Source organism: Bos mutus, chromosome 9 (genome assembly GCF_027580195.1).
Source record: "Bos mutus isolate GX-2022 chromosome 9, NWIPB_WYAK_1.1, whole genome shotgun sequence".
Classification (NCBI taxonomy): domain Eukaryota; kingdom Metazoa; phylum Chordata; class Mammalia; order Artiodactyla; family Bovidae; genus Bos; species Bos mutus.
Genome location: NC_091625.1, coordinates 86401437 through 86418773, shown reverse-complemented (window position 1 = coordinate 86418773; position 17337 = coordinate 86401437). Strand labels below are relative to the sequence as shown.

The 17337-nt window shown below is 38.6% G+C and overlaps 1 protein-coding gene across 4 annotated transcripts in view; it reads right to left on the bottom strand.

The window, feature by feature from the left end:
* The window catches only part of TAB2 (TGF-beta activated kinase 1 (MAP3K7) binding protein 2), an 85562-nt gene extending 68497 nt beyond the window's left edge, over positions 1–17065 (bottom strand). For 2 of the 4 annotated variants that reach the window (XM_070376840.1, XM_070376841.1), the window contains exon 1: positions 16698–17061. The gene's annotated coding sequence lies outside the window, so the exon portion shown is untranslated. Of the gene's footprint in view, positions 1–16697 lie in introns of all 4 variants that reach the window. The other 2 variants (XM_070376843.1, XM_070376842.1) reach the window with 2 other exon arrangements.
* Positions 17066–17337: the final 272 nt, after the last annotated feature.

Genomic DNA, 17337 nt, shown 5'->3' with positions numbered 1-17337 from the left:
GTAGTAGAAGATCATTTCTTTCAAAAGTTTAAGGACCAGAAAATGCATCAAGAGGACTGAAAATTCTACTAAGCAGCAAAAACAGACTCATAAAGGAAGTTTAATATTAATAATTCAACTCAATTAGAACTTAGATAGTCATTATATTAAAAACTCAGAAACTTATTTACTAGGCAGTGATGAATTCCAAGTAATAAATCAGGGAAAGAGTGCTAAAGCAGACATTAAACAATGATTCATTCAAAAAATACTAAGCATCTACTCTATGCTAGGCACAAATTCAGATTTCACAAATTCAATGGTAAAAAAAAAAAAAAAAAGATCCTCAAACAAGAATTTACTTTTAGACCATAGACTAGAATCAGGGACCCCTGATTCTCATTCTGAAACTCTGGAACAAAAACAGAACAGGAGGTAAAGTTAGGGTGGAGAAATGTTCTCAGAAGGCAGTAAGTCATATAAAACATTATAAAGAAATAGATTTGGAGCTATTTATATATATATAATCTACATAGTATATATAAAAATAGCATTAAAAGCTCTATATACATAAAGTCTACATGGAAACAGATTTGGGGATAAGTTTCAATTGTCTTATTTAGAATATTTGTTGCCCAGTAATACTAGATGAATGAGGTATTACTCTACTCATTGATTAATGTTTTAATCACAAACACTTCATAAAGTTTTATTTTTCTTCAGAGAGCCCAGCCAAGTTGCCCCATTTACTTTATATAAAAATAAAAAATGTATCTGTGAATATCCCAGAAGTGGATGGGTGATAGTAGTAATGGTGGTTAATATTACTCTAAGTAATCTTCTTGGAAGGTTCCAAAAGAGGGCAACGGGAATGCAGGTGGGAAACAAGAGACTGCTCTCCACGCATTTCAGTCTCTAGTGCTGATTATGACCAGATAGAAATTACCTTTCTTAAAGGGAAGTTCTCAGACTAATAGCAATGGAATTCAGTGAGTGAGTGAGGGGGGAGGATGAGTGGGTGGGACTGGCACAAATAAAGGAATAGTCTGACAGTGCCATGCTACTAAAGTATCTTGCCCAAAACTCAACCCTCTGCCTCCCACACACTAATATATCTATATGTTAATTACTAATAGTACAGGACTGATTCTGAAGCTAGAAATCTCAAGGCTTTCAATTCTTTTCCTCACCATATACAATCAGTGGCAAAGCTCTACTGATTACTCCCACAAGTGTATCTCGCATTAATCCCCCTTCTATTCCCACAACATCCTTGTTCAGGTCCCTGCTATCTGGACAACTGAAGTAGCAGTAATCTCTTATCTGATAGCTTACTCCACTCTTAGGTCTTCTAAGCTATATTTCAGAGTGGCAACGAGATTTCTAGTTCCTGAATCACTGCTGGATCATGTCATTTTCCTTCCTAAGAGAGGTAAGAGATTTTGCAGAATTCAACTGCAATGAATTTCAGTAGAAGGCGATGACATTGACCTAGGGAATAACAGAAAAGAGACTGGACAGGAAGAAAGGAGACGTAAAGACCAAGAACTTACAACAAAGGAGTTAGAAAAGTTAGATAAAATGCAAGAAGGAACGGGTCCAAGAAAGTCAAATGAATAAGAGGTATAACAATAAAGTTTTAGTTTATTATTTTTATAACAAATAGTTTACAATTTTGTAACAATGAGTAAGATCATTTATTTATGCGCTAAGCACTAGGTCAAATGATTTATAACACATTTGCTCATTTAATGTTCTCAAGAATCCTCAGCTGATGACACACTGGTCTCTCCCAGAGAAAATAAGGATTATTTTATATAGCCCCCCTGTCTTTCCACAACAATGCCTAAAACAGAGCACTAAACAATTTATATTCTGACTATGTTGGTGTCAACAATATCAGAAGAAAGCCGTTTTTCCTATAAACTTCATTAATGTTTCCTGGACTAGCACAATATATACATGTATATACAGATATATACATGGTTTTTCAGGTAGCTGGACAGGCCCTCGTGGCTCAGACGGTAGAGTCTGGCTGCAATGTGGGAGACCTGGGTTTGATCCCTGGTTCGGGAAGATTCCCTAGAGAAGGAAATGGCAACCCACTCCAGTATTCTTGCCTGGAGAATCCCATGGACAGAGAAGCCTGGTGGTCTGCAGTCCGTAGGGTTGCAGAATCGGACATAACTGAACGACTTCACTTTCTTTCTTCTTTTCTCAGGTGGGTCAAAGGTAAAGACTCAGCCTGCCAATGCAGGAGATGTGAGTTTGATCACTGAGTTGGGAAGATCCCTTGGAGGAGGAAATGGCTACCCACTCCAGTACTCTTGCCTGGGCAATCTCATGGACAGGGGAGCCTGCATGTTGCAGTCCATGGGTTGCAAAGAGTCAGACATGACTTAGCAACTGAGCATGCATGTACAGATATATACATACATGTACATAAACATACACACACAAAAAACACACACTAGAGATTTGGAAATAAAATACTATGGCTTTCAAAAATAACTGTTCTCCTGGGGCTTAAATATGAATTGGAACAGAAAAAGCTCAGGGTATTTTTGTCTTATAAAGCTCAAAGGAGAAAAGGTATAGGAAAATGTTTTTTAAAATATATATAATCATCACTGAAAAGAAACATGGCTTATACCTCTACCATCAACCTGGAAGTGAGGGGGGACTAGGTAAAAGGAAGATCAAAGTTACTTTCTTTTAAAATGTGTATAGGAAATTTCCAATGAGATACTACTATAGACTAATTAAACTCTAAGCCCAACCTACTATTTACAATGTATGCTCTGCATACAAGAAGTCTAGGCCAGGTTTAGATTTTGCAATGTGTGTGTCTGTGCACTCAGTTGTGACCAACTCTTTGCAACCCCATGGACTGCAGCACACCAGGCTCCATATGTCCATGGAATTCTCCAGGCAAGAATATTGGAGTTGGTTCCCTGGTGGCTCAGAGGGTAAAGCATCTGCCTGCAATGTGGGAGACCTGCCTGCTTCTATCCCTGGGTTGGGAAGATCCCCTGCAGAAGGAAATGGCAACCCACTCCAGTATTCTTGCCTGGAGAATCCCATGGACAGAGCAGCCTGGTGGGCTACAGTCCACAGGGTCACAAAGAGTTGGACATGACTGAGTGACTTCACTTCACTTCGCCATTTCATTTCCTCCTCCAGGGGATCTTCACGATCCAGGGATAGAAATTGCATCTCTTGTGTTTCCTGCACTGGCAGGGGGATTCTTTAAAACCGCTATTACTATGAAAAAAGAACGAATAACAAGGGGCAAAACGCACGTTGTCACTGCCCTTGGGCTAGTAGTGTCGCTATGTTTGGTGTACTTTCCGGGGGTATAGTGTTTGCTTGAGAGAGTCGGGGCACTACTCAGAAAAGACTTGACCATAATTGACACTGTGGAATCTCAAAAACACACTTTCAAAAGCAAGTAAATCTAATAGCTTTAAACTTTAGTAATGTGTGTGTTCACTCATTCATTCATAAATATTTACAGACAGCTTACTGTACTAAGGCATTGTACTAATGCTGTAAAACCTTATTCAGTGGGAGAAACTGAAAAATAAACAGAATATCATAATGTAATATGGCAAACCCTCCAATAGGGGAAATAATGTGCTAGAGATATTTATATTATAAATAAGAAAAGATCATTAATTAGCTACAACAGAAAATGTCATGCTACTTAAAAAGCATTTTCCTGAATACCTTAATAGGAAGAAAACATATCTGAATGGAACTCAGAGGATATCTTTTTATCAAGTTTGTAAACTGAGGCTCACCCTTTCCCTTTACCAATTTAATTCTGGCTCTAAGTCAAAGGTCTTAAAAAAAAAGTCTCTGCTATCTATTTTGCATTCTCGTTTTTAATTTTTGTTTTTGATCTGTCTCTCTGGCTATCTGTTTTCTCTACAAAAGAAATGTTGCCTCAGAGAGGCTCTCAGCCACTTAATAATAGTATCAAAACTTGTCTACAATATGCATAAACTTTTTACTTTGTTTACAAAGATTTAGGACAAAGCTCTCAAAATTAATAAGGCACATGTGTCTATACTACTATTATAGCCATCTACTTATCAAATAAACATGATTAAATACACATTACAATAAACATATATCTCCCAAATTGTCTCCCAATCACATAATTTCTGGTGCATTCAATGTGAGATAAGGCAACAGTGTTAATAAACAAAACAATCCGAATTTTCACAAAGTTTTTCATGTGCTGGGATAATCATGTTTTTTGCTAATAAACCTTAAATAACAATATAGTAAAAAGAAAAAGGTTATAGGTAAAATTTTTAATAAATATCACTGTAATTTCTCATACATCAACTCAACTGATGATTCTAATTTCTATTTCCAGCCTGAATTTCTTGCTTGCATTCCATTTTGTATTTCAAATTACCTACTTGACAGGTCCAGTTAAATGTCTAGTAGGCCTTTCAAAGTTAACATGTCCAAACAAAAACCCTCTTGATTGTCCAGCCCAACTTGTTACTTCACTGTCTTCCCCAACTCAGTCAACAGTGACTCTGTACTTTCAAACGCTTAGGCCAAAAATCTCTGAGTACTCCTTGACTGCTCTTTTATGCCTCAGATCCAATTCATCAACATATCCTGCCTGCCACTCAGGGTTTGTAACATATCCAAAACCTGCCCTCTTCATGCCATTTCCTCTTGTTACTGTGGTCCAAGCCACTATCAGCTCTCATTTAGATAACTGCAGTAATTTCCAATATGGCTTCCCTGCTGACATCTTTGCCCTGCCCTTAGAGTTTATTCCACAAAGAGCTGCCACAGTAAATCTTTAAAAAGGGAAGTTACCATCAGTTAACAGTTTAAATAAGAAAAACCATATGACCGTATCAATTGACACAGAAAAACCACTTGAAAAATTTCAATACCCAGTCATGATAAAAACTCAAATGAGGAAAAGACAGGCACCTACAAAAAACCTACAGCTAACATGTACTTAATGGTGACAGACTTAATGCCTTCCCCTAAGATCAGGAATAAGACTAGCTTGTCTAATCTCCCCATGCCTACTAAACATAGTACTGTAAGTATTTATCAGAGCAGTAAGGTCAGAAAAGGGAATAAAATTCATTGGAAAAGAAGAAATGTAACTGTATTCACAGATATATTAGAAAACTCACACAAAAAATTACTAGAATTTATTAGTTTAGCTAAGTCTCAGGATACTGAATCTACTCACAGAAATCAACCACATTGTTATAAACTATGATAAACAACTAGAAACCAAAATTTAAAACACAGTATCATTTATGACTGCTCAAAAAAAAAAAGTGCCTAGGTACTAATCTAGCAAAACATATATAAAATGTGTGTCCGTTAGAAGCTATAAAATGCTGATCAAAGAAATTAGACAATCTAAATATAAGGAGAGATAAACTCTGTTTATGGATTGAAAGACTTAACAAAATTAAAATATCAATATCCCCTAAATAGATCTAAGGATTTAATGAAATTCCTACCAAAATTCCAGCATTTTTTTAAATAGATCCTAGATTTTACATGGAAAGGAAATGGAATAGTTAAAAACAATTCTGAAAAAGAAGAATTAGGGAAATTGTTTTAGGACTTACCATACAGCTATGGTTATCAAGAAAATGAGATACTAGTACAGGGATAAACACAAACATCAATGGATCAGAATAGAGAATCCAGAAGTAGACCATCATAGCACAGCCATCTGATTTTTGACAAAGTTGCAAAATTAATTCAATGGAGGAAGGGTAATTTTTTTTCAACAAGTGGTCTTGCAACAGCTGATCATTTCACAGACAAAAAATGAAATTCAATCTAAACTTTATAGCTTTAAGTGAAAATTATGTAAAAATGGATCACAGATCTACATATGCAAGATGTAAAGCTTTTCAGAAAATTTTTAGAAGAAAACAGGAGAATATCTTTGGAACCTAAAGTTAAGGAGATATTAGACTTGATAACAAAAGAACAATTCATAAAAGAAAAAAGATAAATTAGACTTCATAATTGCTTTTTCTTCGCAAAAGCCTCCATTAAGAAGATGAAAAGATAAGCTACAGACCAAGAGAAAATATTTGCAAATCACATATTTGACAAACTGTTTCTATCCAGAATATATAAAGAACTCATTAAACTCAACAAGAAAACAATCACATTAGAACATAAGCAAAAGACCTGAACAGACACTTCACAGAGGATATACAGACATCAAACAAGCACGTGCAAATACATTCAACACCATTAGGGAACTAGAAACTAATGTTACAATGAGTTATCACTACATATCTATTAGAATGGCTGAAATAAAAAATATCCTGACAGTATCAAATGCTGACAAGGATGCAGAGAAATTGTATCTCTTACACACTGATGGTGGGAGTGTAAAATGGTTCAGCCATTCTGGAAAAGTGGCAGTTTCTCATAGAGTTAAATATATATTTATCATACAACCCAGCAACTGTACTCCAGGGGACTTATCCTAGAGAGACGAAAACGTATTTTACCTGCAAAACTGTTCATAGCAGCTTTGTGTTTATAGCCGCAAACTAGAAACACAAAAGTCCTTCAGCCAATGACTGAACTAATTGTGGTATATCATACAATGGTACCCTTCCAACTTCCTCCCTGGAGAAGGGAATGACAACCCACTCCATTATTCTTGCCTGAAGAACACCATGGACAGAGGAGCCTGGTGGGCTACAGTCCATGGGGTCTCAAAGAGTCGGACATGACTGAGCAACTAAAACACACACTCACAAAAGTACACTTCTTAGAATTAAAATGGAAGGAACCACTGATACAAGAAACAACTAGAATGGATCTCAAGGGTATAATGCTGAGGGAGAAAAGCCAATCTCAAAAGGTCACACAATGTATGATTCCATTTTTATAACACTCTCCAAGTGACAAAATTACAGTGATGGAGAAGAGATCAGTGGTTAAGGCTGGGTAGTACAGAGGAGTTTCTTTGTGCTGATGGAACAGATCTAGTTCTGTATCCTGACTGTGAGGATTATATGAATTTACATAGATGAAAATAATATAGAATTACACACACATAGCCACACTCAAATCATATTCTAACAAGTGAGAGGAGGGGAAAAGGCAAATAGCTCATGTTTTAAAATCCTTCAGTGGCTTCTAAGCTCATCCTAAATACTAAAATCCCTACGACAATCTAAAGGCACTACATGAAAAGCACATCCTCACTAGGATCTCATCTACACTTCTCCCACTGTCAACTCCAACCACACTGGTCTTCTTGCTCTTAGAACATGGCAGGCATGCTCCCACCTCTCTATTTAGAAAGTTTTCTCTTTATTACTTCACTCAGATACCTGCTCAAATGTCATCTAGTCAGAGAAGACTTCCCAGCTGTGACCACTCCCCCCACACATAAAGTGATGTCTTCTTCTTCTCTCTCTATAGGACCATAAAACCATAAACAGAACTCAAATATCCTCCTCACCTGTGCCCCTGGCATGTTCTTGTATTGATGATTGGCAGGCATTACACTTTGCACCCAGGTACTCAAGCCAGGGCGTGTAAGATTCTTACCTTACTTCACACTCAGTATGCTCAAATTCATCACCCACTCTTCTCCTTAATTACAGCCTTAACTCATCTCTTCATCAATTCTCAAATAATGGTTATAAAGCTACCTCTTCCACCCCACCCCCAGCTCCTAAATATTCTCTACTCTAGGGCCAGAGAAATCTTTCTAGAATGTTAATTTAAGCATTCCATCATTTATGGGATGAAGTCAAATCTACTTTATAGAGATTTATACAAGTATTTTCATGCTCCTCTCACTTTCCACCTCACTTCCGATTAACCCACCACTGGTACCTAATACACTGTACTGAGTAGGCGTGTCCTCTCCTACCTCCATCCTTTACACATGTTGTTCTGACTGAAATGGCCTTGCTTCTCCCAAATTCTCCTCTTCCTTGCCTATCTGGCACACAGATTGTGTCACTTTTCCTAGGAAGAACTCCCTCTCATATCTTTCCTTCCCTCACAGGGTCGGACACTCCCTCCTATAGATCCCTGACGTGTTTTACATCTAACCTGGTCACTGCATTTGCTAAAGTACTATACTAGTCTGTATACCTGTCCCTTGAGGGCAAGGACATATCTTACCCATCTTTCCAATCTCACCACCTAGCAAAGTACCTGGCACACAAGCAGGACTCAAAACTAATTCAAAACTACTGGATAGGTGAATTAGGTTGACTCAGGGTGAAAGGATGAATCAGGCAAGACTTCTTGGGTTAGTCAGCTGTTGTGCACAGGTGTATCATGGAAGGCATATGAAACAAACTCTATGGAGTTTCTATTCTTTTGGTCATGTACTACCCTACAGAAGTTGAAGTACTGATTCCGCAGCTTGGTTAGGCTAAGATCACCAGTTCCATTTTCCCGTGAACCAGTTTCCTTCCTCAAAAGAATACAATGGATTTATTTCATTCACAAAGCTACTGCAAGGGCTCTGAACCGTCATCCTATAAATTCACACCTGTGTTCACGAAGAGAAGGAGGATGTCTCACTCAGGGCAACCCTTACCTCAGCTAGAAAAATCTCAAGAAAAAGAAAAATCAAGCTCAACCAACAGGTGTCAATAATTTTCATCTGTAAAAAAGAAGAATTGGCTTTGTGCAAATGGAAAGTTGTTTTGAAACCTCATTTCCACATGTTTCTTTTTCCATTTCCTTTGAAAATCATCATAAAGCAGCAAACAGCACCTAGGAAGTACAGTCCAGGTTCCCACTTGTCACAAGGCAAACACCAAATCACTCTCAATGCAAATACACAGTGCCTGATGTCCAACTTTTGATGACAGTGATCCCTTAAGATACCTTGAGAACCTTTTCTCTTCAATTCTAGTGACTACTTAACTGTGACCCCTTCATACATCAGCTTGCGTCCCAAAAAGCAGATGCTTATTTTATCTGGTCATCAATAGTCTTTTAAAAAGTAACCCAAGCAATTTTACCACAGTGTGCTCAATGAATTAAAATGCAACACATACCCTGTTCTGAATTCTTTCTAAAAAGTAGATTTTCTTGCCTATATTACTATCTTCTCTATAACTATTTTCTAGTGATAACTCACCACCAATAAAAGCTAATGAAAGGAAAATGTTAGTATAAGCATAACTGTGTAATACAAGTATACTACTAATCTGTTAAATGTTATTTATACAAATAGCAATTAATACTCATTAGTAGAGCAAAATATTCTACAACAACCACCAGTTTGATGAATTAACATAAAAAACTTTTAGAAAAAATCAAAGCAAAAAAATCAGTCAATTTAGTAATAAACATCAGGAAATTTAGCACAATGTTTTCTGAATGTGAAATATGGACATAGAAAATAATATTGAATTTAAAAAAATATTGGTGATGTTTTATTTCATCCTTGGTCTGAAGAGTTACTGTAAATTAAATAATAAAGAAGTTACTTCCCTTTTATTTTACTTGTTGAGAAAAATGAACTGAACAAGTATCCTGAAAGAAAAACCTAACAAAACTAAATTCCAAGAGTAAAATTGCTTCCCATTATTTAAGTATAGTTAACTAAGTGAAAATTTACTTTTTTGCACTTTTTCACCTCAATAATCCACTGTTATTCTCCCAGAATCTGTCTTCTGCACTAGCCAAATAGACAAGTTAAATGATCAGATCAACCCCCCAGAAACTCTGAAGTTTCTGATAACAGCACTAATCTCTAGAATATACCTCAGAGTATGTGATATATTGCTTTTGACTTACTATTAACATTGTGGCAAGTATGGGCACCGGCTGGTTGCAGGGGACACAAATTTTCTTTAACAGATGGATTCTTTCGAATCATTTTATTAAAAACAATCAGCATTCATGTACTTCCACCAAAACCTTTTAAATCCTACACTTTGTTACTCTTGTTTCTCTCTGTGGGACGTTCCAACCTCTACTTTATTATTTGGCTTCTGAGGCTTGTACAAGGACTATGTTTTATTTTTTTTCTTAAGTGAAACAAGAATGCCATTGTCTTTAATAAGGCAATTAAAATATTACAAATTCTTAAAATGCCCTTATCTATGTTGTACCTGTTTGTGGATAATCAAGACTTTCTTTCTGAAGCCACTCAAGCTGACACCTTGTAGTAGTATCCCTTTCCAGTGGTAGGCTTTGTTACAGTTCAAAACAAGCAAAATCCCACAAGAGTATAAAAATATTCAATTGCAGGTATTTCTAGATCATTTCTAAAACAAATTTGAATATCAAGCAATTTGTTTCTATAAATCTTCAAAAAAATTTTGGCTTTTTTTTAAGCCAAGAAATAATTTATATAAATAATTTATATAAATGACTAAAGATCTTAGACCTTAGGGAAGTTTTCAGTTTTAGGAAAGCTAAAATTATTACTGTATTCATTAGGCAGAGAATAACTTGTCACAGAACAGGAAAAAGTTGACTGATGCTAAGATTTAAACATTTGAAATACGGTTACTGGTAAGGGTGGGGTGGGGTGGGATTTTTTTCCCTTTTCTGTGAAAACACCAATATTCTCCACATCATAAGAATGTAAGAAATTGACTGAGCCATTTAATTTATAATGTCAGTATAAATCTACAGTTTCATTGAAATTGCCTTAGAGAGACAAACAAGAGATAAACTTGTCTTTTAAAGGTTGGTTAAGAGTGTAAAATTATGCCTGAATTATTTTTTCTACTCTGCTTTAAAAATTGCTATTCACTTTTTTACTTTAATGTCAATAACTTTATATGAATAGGTTCACAAATACTAATCTAGTTGTAAATAACTGATTTCTTTTCTTCCTTCTAATCTCTAGGATCTTTTTTCAAACTTTTGGCTAAACTGAAAGAAAAAAAAAAAAAGGCATTCGGAAGACTCTGTGTGATACCTCAGTCTGTGCTTAAAACAAGAGATTTAAAGGCTTAAGTCCAGCGCAAGCACTTTTCGAAATCAGAAGGTGATTACTACCAAAAAGAGCTGTGATAACAAAGGAACACTATCACTAAGAGTCGTTCAGCACTGAACACAAAGCATTTCTTGAGCTCCAAAGCACAGGCCAGGCACTGAAGATATGGTGAATTCAAGCCTGAAAGGAAAATGAGACATGGTCTGTCCTTGACAAACTCAGTTGAGTGATTTCCCAGGCTAAAAATGAGAAACAAATAACTGCAATGTGATCGACCATTCCACTCTTTCTTCAAAAAACTTATCCACAATTAGCATTATTTTCTCTTTGTAAAGTTTTCCTTAATATTTTGTGAATACTTTGGATTACCCCTATCACACAATAAAGGCATAATCATTAAAGAAAAAGTGAACATTTATTGAATACTTAGACTGCGCTAAACGTTTCACGGTGTTTCCACGGAGCCTATAAAATATTTTTATCTACTTCTCAAAATGCTGATATCCAGCTCATTAATAAGATCTGTCACCATGTTTCTTCATCATAAAGACTAGGTTTACTCCTGACAGCATACTGATTCAACAACATGTACAAACTCTCCAGAAAGTTTGACTACAAATTACAGCTGAGTTTTAATTAACCTTTCTACCAGAGAAGAGTGGTAACTGTTCAGATACAACGTGTATTAAACGATGTCCCCCACAGTGCTGTGAAAGCTTCTTGGAAGGGTTACCAACTTCAACTATGTCTGTTTTATAACAGAACTCCAGATAAGCAACAGACAAAAAAGTTCCAATTTATCAAGCCCCTTCTATAAATTAGATAATTTACATAAAATGTATAATTTATCATAACCTTATAGATACACTCATTCTACAGAGATGAAAATAAGCTCAAAGAGGCTGAGAAACTGTAGTTGATCTCAAATCACAAAGCTATTAAGCAGCAAAATCAGGATTCAAACCAGTATAGCAGACTCCAAGTTTTCTATTGAGCCAAAAAGCAGCTTTCTGAAGCACTACCAACACCAAACTGCTATTAATTAAAACTCTGAAGTATAAACATAATGTCGTTCCCAAGTTATGAAATATATTCTTAAAAGAAAAAATTTATGTATGGGAGTTTTTGTTTCTGAAATCAAATATAATATCCATTATGCAGTTTTTAAAAGAGCAGATAGGCAATGTCTGTTCCCCAACCCCCTTTTCTGTCTTAGGTTTCTCCACAGTACTTTTCTTTCCCAGACACACTTGATTTTCCTCATTTATTATGTCTTCCACTACTAAAATGTAAACTACATGAGGACAGAAATCCTGTCTGTGTTATTCACTGCTGTCATCTCCAACATCTCCAAAAGCCCTGGCACATAGTAAGTGCTCAATAAATATTTGTGAACCAACAGAAAACTTGACACCCAGTAGGTATTCAACAAATATTAGTTTCTCTTTTCTTTTACTATGTAGGAAATACTAAAAAGGCTAATGTTAAGATATTAAAGGCCAAAAGAAATTTACCACTTCCTTGATATCAAATTTTGAGCTGAAACAGATTAGAAATCCAAGAGAATTTCTTGTTAAAGTAAAATGTTAAGGCAAATTGACAAAAGACACATTCAGCAAAGTTTGATTTAGAAGCACCCTCTATTGGGGTCTACATAAATTATACTTCAAACAAAGCACTTTTTAAAGTGCCAAAACTTAAATCAATTTTCATAGAAATCCTTTGTTGAAATTAATATTCACAATTTTGATTTGTGGCAATTCTGACGTCTATCTCCTTCCAAAACATCAACTTCTCAGCTGACACATTTTACTGGGCTTTTTAACAGGAGCCCATTCCTTTAAAAGATTCAGAAATTAGAAACTAAGCATATTTTGTAAAATGAGTCAATAAAAATCAGTCTAAATGAAATGAGCAACTTTAATGCTGAAGGCTAGTATTAAGTACTACTTAATACCAAACAATGTGTTTTAAGGAATGGAATACTTAGAAAAACTAAGAAAAAGAGAGCCATTCTTAATCTCTGACTCTATCAAGATCACAGGCAAGTTTAGTAGTTAGTTAACTAGAGGGAACATGGGCTTCCCTGGTGGCTCAGATGGTAAAGAATCCGCCTACAATGCAGGAGACCTGAGTTTGATCCCTGGGTTGGGAAAATCACCTGCAGGAGGGCATGGCAACCTATTCCATTATTCTTGCTTGGAGAATCCCATGGACAGAGGAGCCTGGTGGGCTATACAGTCCATGGGGTCGCAAACAGTCCGACATGACTGAGTGACTAAGCATATCACAAAGGGAACATAAAGCACAGTACTGGATACCCCTGAGTACTTACTCAGGGATTTTAGCTTTCTGATTAAGTCAGCGTCCTTGGTTCAGTGGTAAAGAATCTGCCTGCCAACACAGGAGATGCAGGTTCAATCCCTGGGTCAGGAAGACCCCCTGGAGAAGGAAATGGGAACCCACGCCAGTATTCTTGCCTGGAGAATTCCATGGACAGTGGGGTCTGGCAGACTACAGTCCATGGGGTCACAAAAGAATTGGACACGACTTAGGGAGTAAACAACACTCTGTCATTCACCATAAAAAATGAAATCTTAAAATACTATATAAGTATTCTGGAAATACAAGCCAGAGGCAAAGAAGTAAGAACATATGAATACATATGTTTAGATTTCATATGATTTCAGTCACCAAATCCTTATCATCTTAATACAGAGGATTAAAAATTACTTACTACTAGCATTCCAGCATTAAAGTTATGCATTTCATTTAGACTTTCACTTTGATTTTTATTGGCTCATTTAAAAAAATATGACACATAGATTGTGAGAGTCTGTCAAAAGATTCAGACCAAATCTCCTTAGAGCAGTTCAGCATGATCACTTTCCTGTGCTTGGCACCCAGCACCATTCACATCTCCATTTTCCTAGTTGCCTAAAATTGTTCATCTAATCCTCTACTAGCATCTTCGCCCCTATCCTCTTCCTCATTACTATTTTGCCCCATTTTCACATTTGCCTCTGTTATTATCTCATAATCCTTCTATTTTACAGAGTCCCCGTCTTAGATGGATCAAATCAAGATGACATAAGTGACATAATGGAAAAGTGCTACTATTGTTCTCCTTTGGGTCATGGGAGCCTGGCCAGGTAGAGATACAAAGGAACTGAAGCTTTCCTGAATTATAGTTTAATTCACAAATTTTATATGTTATAAAGATCATCAGGAACTTTTTCCCCAAAACATCTACAACAATGTAAAACATTGCCTTTTAACGTATGTTGATAATTGTTAAAAAAATAAAATTTTAGTCTTGAGTGTATACAATTAAAAAAAAACACTGTTTCAGAAAATTCACACATTCCTCATGGGACTTTTTTGGCACGGAAACCCACAAAGTTTCATGTAAATGGTGTACATTACACCTATTTTGCACAGTGCCATATGTTCATAGATACATATGTCGATTTTATCCTAAATAGTATTTTGAGAAAAGAATTTTCCTTACAGAGAAATGTACAGAAGTATAATAAATTTTTATTTCTGTCAAGACATAAGACTAATCATTTTAAGACAGTTACCCAAGTGTAATGTGTTACTAATACTAAATGAGCAATACTCAGTAATAATGTAATTGGGGATCTGAGTAATTTTTACTTTGCAGTTTAAAAACCTCCTGATTTCATTAGATGCAATAATTATATGCAAGTTTTAAATAATATCATTAGTTGAAGGCAAGTGCTTCTTTTCAGTAAAGAGAGGACCAAATATAGGTGTTAATTCAATCAGACCAGATTAAGTTAAAACATTTTTCAGAAAATTTCTATCAGATGAGAGAGGCTGTTTACACACTTAACAAGTTACAAAAGCACAGGTCGCACTGTGTGACAGTTCACTAAAGAGAAGTGAAAGGCATGTATTTCATCAGTGTTCCCTGAGAATAGTGTTGAACTCAAAAAAAGATATTCCACTTGCCCAAAAGAAAAATGAAGTAACATAGTATATGCAGTAGATGACTTACTCATCCAATTAACACATTCAACTTTCAGTTGATCCTTTAAAGACTTAAATATTAAGCACCCTCTATTAGAAACTAGTAAGATTTAAGGGGGAAAAAAAAACCAACAGAAGTTCTGAATCACTGGAATTTTTATTCTATTTCCTGTTAACACGCTGATAGTGCCATCATTCAATATATTTGTTCCATACACTTTTTTTAAAAAGCTATAGATCCTTTTTAAACTTGACCCTTTTAAAATTTGTAACTCATTTATCTAACAATTCCTCCCATTGTTTCTAATTTAAGTGCTCAGCCAAAGAGCACAACAAGATGAAAAGCATGTCTGTCTTTATTAGAAAATGTAATGGTTTCAAAATCTAAAGTTTCAAACTGGGATTAAAATCAAGCACGATTTCACTGTTACAAGGAATTCAGTTATTTTTAAAAAGGTGTCAATACTCTGCCACTGTACGAGGAGTGTGGTAAGCAGTAGTAGTGTAAAAACTGAAAGCAAAATTCTGTTCCATGCCCACCAAAATTCCCGGCCAAATCCGAAATTGCATAATGAGCAACATACTCTTTAGAGTGAGCTAAAGCACAAAGTGATTCCTTTCATAAAAATGTGAATCAACCTGACCTTAATAGTCTGACACTTTTACAAACCTACCTAAAACAGACAAAATGGATGCAAAATTATACTGCCTCACTGTTGCCTCAAATACGACCTTAGTGTTCAAGAACTTTCCAATGAAATAGAGCACTCAAAACAGCCTCGTACTGGCGACTCGAAATTCACGGACTCCTGAGAAACCCCCGGGAAGCTGCAAATTCCCTCCACCCTCCTGGAAACCCCTCTTATCAGAAACATTTGAAGAATTTCTCCACAACAATTAAGCTGACTTGAAGAATGGAAACCTAACATCTCAAATATACTATATATGGAATGAAACATGGCCAAACACATAAATACGAACGCACACGGTCTCTGACACTGTGGTACACTACCCTGCTCGGGCCATCCCACAGCATCAGCCACAGAAAGATACACCTGTCACCTGTTCGGCGATACCCAGACCCTTCCAGCCTTCCTGCCACAACCACAGTCTTAGGGTTTGAGACTGATCGGACAGAAAGCTAGAATTATCTATCCACTGAAATCTAGGGGCCACAAGTTCCCAGAAGGGCTGGCTCCCCACTTGAAAAAAGGCTGCAGAAAACCAATATTGGAAAGGGAAACGACGATCTCCCCTCCACTAGCACCACCAGATTCCCTCGGTCTTTCCCTTCGCCCCGAAGTCATCTTGATTCGGGCCACGACTCTCCCCCAAAAGCGTTCTCCTTCCCCCAACCCCCATCTCACACATGCCAAAGGGGCGGACCGGGGGGCACCCGTGCAGGCAGGGGCCCTCCCCACCCCCCTGGCACCCTCCCCCACCCGGGGCTCTCCCGGCGCCCGACTCCAATGAATCTCCCCCTCCCCCTACACATTTACTCCCCCGAGCCCAGGCCCGACCCGATGCTCCCCACCCTCGGCCGCTCAGGAGGACTTGGGGGGGCCTCCCTCTCTACCTCGCCACTGGGGAAGGAAGGAGGCGGAGGAGAGGAAGAGTGAGGGGAAGAAGCGGACGCCCCGCAAGGGCCTCGCGAGTCGGCAGAGTCCCTTCCAGATGAAGGGGGGGGCTGGTGCGGGGAAATGAGGGGAGAGCCGGGACTGGGGGGTCCCGCCGAGGCCCGGCAGCGCTGTCCGCTTACCCTTCGCCGCCGCCGCCGCCGCTTCCCCCTCCTCCTCCTCGGCCGCCGCCGCCGCCGCCTCTCCCACTAGGGCAGCCGTCTCCACCGTCGCCGCCGCCGCCGCCTCCACCACAGCCGCCGCCAGCGCCGCCGCCGCCTCCGATTCCACCCGGCAGGGGGGACACCTCAGCCCTCCCTCCCTCCCCGCTCAGCCCCTCCGATCGGCCGCCGCCGCCGCCAACTCCCTCCGGCCGCCGCCGCCGCCGCGCCGCCGCCGCTCGTGGCTGAGGGGGAGGGGAGGGGGGTCGGGCTGGGTCGCCCCGCCGGCGGCCGCTGCAGATCAAAAACGATGGCTGGGTGGCGTCGCCGCTCCCCGTTTCTCCGCTCCAGCTCGCTCGGCCTCCCTACCTCCCTCGGCCCCCACCCCCCGCGCGCTCGCCTGCCCTCCCCCCACCCCCCCAGCTCTCGCTTGCTCTCGCCGCGGCTCCGCCAGCCCAGTGCAAATCAAAATACTGTCACACAATATGGCGGCGCGGCCGCCGGCAAACACCGCGAGATCTGCAGCCGCCGCTGAGGCGGCGGCTGTGACGAGGCCTTCCCCCAGTCGGGTGGCGGGGGAGCGGCCGGCGGCGGCGGCAGCAGCAGCAGCGGCGAGGGGATG